This window comes from Zea mays, chromosome 6 (genome assembly GCF_902167145.1).
Source record: "Zea mays cultivar B73 chromosome 6, Zm-B73-REFERENCE-NAM-5.0, whole genome shotgun sequence".
NCBI lineage: Eukaryota > Viridiplantae > Streptophyta > Magnoliopsida > Poales > Poaceae > Zea > Zea mays.
Genome location: NC_050101.1, coordinates 159204672 through 159207748, shown reverse-complemented (window position 1 = coordinate 159207748; position 3077 = coordinate 159204672). Strand labels below are relative to the sequence as shown.

At 40.9% G+C, this 3077-nt stretch overlaps 2 non-coding genes across 2 annotated transcripts; both read left to right on the top strand.

The window, feature by feature from the left end:
- The first annotated feature begins 238 nt into the window (after positions 1-238).
- TRNAS-UGA (transfer RNA serine (anticodon UGA)) lies at positions 239-320 on the top strand. Its single transcript has one exon. It is a non-coding gene; the product is annotated as a tRNA-Ser (tRNA).
- Positions 321-1397: 1077 nt separating this feature from the next.
- Positions 1398-1479, top strand: TRNAS-CGA (transfer RNA serine (anticodon CGA)). Its single transcript has one exon. It is a non-coding gene; the product is annotated as a tRNA-Ser (tRNA).
- Positions 1480-3077: the final 1598 nt, after the last annotated feature.

Here is a 3077-nt window from a genome sequence, read left to right as displayed (position 1 = left end):
CGACCGACCGCACATGCACGGCGGGCCGGCCGGCCTTGCGTATGTCCCGGGGCCCCGGCGTCGCCGCCAGCCCGGCGCTACACGCCTCGGAGATACTCATATAGGGGAGAGGGATGGGACAAAAAGGAGGCGAACAGGGGACGGGCGCATGCGTGCATAGCAACAGTTTCCATTCATTAGTCGATATGTACTTAGTAGCAAGTACTTGTTCGTATTTAGTAGCCAACTCAACGTAGACGTCGATATGTCCGAGTGGTTAAGGAGACAGACTTGAAATCTGTTGGGCTTGTCCTGCGCAGGTTCGAATCCTGCTGTCGACGTTGTTTTTTTCAATTTTGTAACCTTCGTCGCCACACCACAAGGTCCAAGACTGTAGCAATTGTTGTTAAAGTATCGGCGTGATGCAGATCTTAGCCCTGAACCTTCTCGGCCTTGGCTTTTTGTTTCAGTTCCTTTACGAGGATGTACGTGTTTATTATAGAGAAAAAGTACAGTGTTTTATAAATACGTTTGATTTTAGCTCAGATAATTTTTATATAGATTTTCAATAGTCCTCCTTGGACGAATACCTACGGCTAACTCATACCTCATTAAAACTTTGAAAACTCAGTGAAAAAATACACAGAGGCAAAGCTTTCCCGTCATGTCGACCTGTGTTCTGCATCGATGGAACTTTTGTGTCCCGAAAAAACAAAGGGGCTTATCTTGATAGTAATTGGGATCGATTGCAACAATCAGCAAGTTCCTGTGGCTTTTGCCTTCGTCGAGAGCGAGCGAGAACACTTTCACCTGGTATTAGAAACGGTCTTTTCTTTAGGGGTACGGACGGGATTGAAGCCGTTATGGAATCTAAACAACAAACCATGCAGGTCGAGAGTTATAGTAATAGTAATGTGTAATGTAGTTATGGAGTTCTTACTTGTATGGTTTGTGCAAAGTACTTTAGGGAGCGTTACATGGCTGCTACTATCCATAATAATTTGTCTGGTGTGGAGTTTTGCGCGCGCGGGTGTCTAGTTATATTGAAGAGTAGACTAGAAAGGATTGGTTTCATATAGGCTTCGATCAGAACGTGCGGGCATCTGGAATTGTCTTCCTGTTGGGCCCAAAACCAATCCTGTCTAGATAGGGTGGATGATTGGTACTATGAAGCAACTGCCTTGTGGCCTGGCCCCCCTTTGCCCTGGGATGGCGTAGACCGGCGCAGGTCCGAAGCTGACCGAAATTAGCGGTGCTTCCATTCAATTAGATACCTCCGGGCGCATGCGTGCATAGTAACAGTTTCCATTCATCATAACATAAGTCAGTACACACTTAGTAGCCAACTGAACGTAGAATACACATTTAGTATCCGACTTAACAGTAAATACACACTTAGTAGCCGACTACACATACAAGTCGATATGTCCGAGTGGTTAAGGAGACAGACTCGAAATCTGTTGGGCTTGTCCTGCGCAGGTTCGAATCCTGCTGTCGACGTATTTTTTTAACATTCGTCCCCACACTGCGCAGGTTCGAATCCTGCTGTCGACGTTTTTTTCCTTCCATTTTTTAACATTCGTCCCCACACTGCGCAGGTTCGAATCCTGCTGTCGACGTTTTTTTTTTCTTCCATTTTTTAACATTCGTCCCCACACCACAAGGTCCATGGCCGCACAGGAGTCTCGAACCCGCCGAAATCAACACCTCCTCAGCATGTTAGCCTTTGAGTCACCAAATGGACTAGATGAGTGCACGTGCGTTGCAACGGAAATATATAATATCACGATAAATATGCGTTATATTATTAGAAGATAATATTTTGTAATTCATTTGTGATCCTAGCCATACATAAATTTTGTTATAGTTAGGTGCACGTGCGTTGCAACGACATATAAAATATTTGACAAAATGTTAGTGCACAATGATTACATAAAAACGAATATTATATTTATTATCGACCTCAATATCGCACAATTTTTTTTGATAACAATCAATATATAACTAAACAAAGTCTAAAGATGATGACTTTTTTACACAATTCTTACTACTATAAAAGCACGAGTTTTCATGCGATCCATCTATCTGATAAAAGTGTTTGTTGAACATCGTGCTAGCACTGTGGTAGATAGCGAAGAAATTAAAGCGAGGGGTACCTGTTTGGCGAGCGATAGTCTGACGAGCTGAGGATCTCCTAATTGAGGACATAGAAGTTGAGCGCGGTCCCTTCTGCGATCACTCATGCTATGAGATGCTTTGGTGAAGCTTACTCTACAACAAACTGGCATATGAAAGTTCTGAAAATATTAAAAAGTTTGGGTCAGCATTTGAGATCTAGTGGGGGTTGTAAGAATTTATATGGTCTAATTTTCCAAGCCCATATAAAGAAATTTTAATAAATCTCAAATGTCCATTACCTTTGTTCTCTAATGATTTTTAATGTTTAAGCCTATGAGAAGAGGTGGAAAACACAATATTAATTAGTATCATATTGCTAGTTGATATGGAGTAAGGGATTCACCTCTCTCTATATATTTATCAATCCTAATGGGAAAAGACCGAAAAATTATTATTTGAAAGTTTATAATTTGAAAAATCCTACAAATAATTTTTCTCTCTTCTTGCTGCTACACTTTCGTCATAGTCTCTCTATCGCAAGCGTATACGTGCACTGATGATTTGAAGAGCATGTCTCTGTAACCATTGTCTTCGTGAACTTATACAGAGAAAGAGATGACGAATAAGATTTTGGGAAGCACTTTTGGTGCGACTGATCCCAACTTTTAAGATGATCATATCCTATTAAAGTTAGACATCGATACATCTTGACGCATTCGTTATTTGAAACGTAGATTGACATAATTTATGTTCTGGTTCTTATCGGAAATTGTCGATATGAACATAAGCTATAACGTGCAGTTTGTGAATCACATATTTGCAAATGGTCATAAAGAAATTCTAAAAATTTTAATTCGTGTGTCCGTTTCATTGCAGAACCATTCAAAAAGTTTGACCCATTTCTTCGCTTCAGAGGACTGTTCTGAGTCAAGTTAACGATATTCAGAGAACTGTTCTGAGTCAAGTTAACGATATTTTGA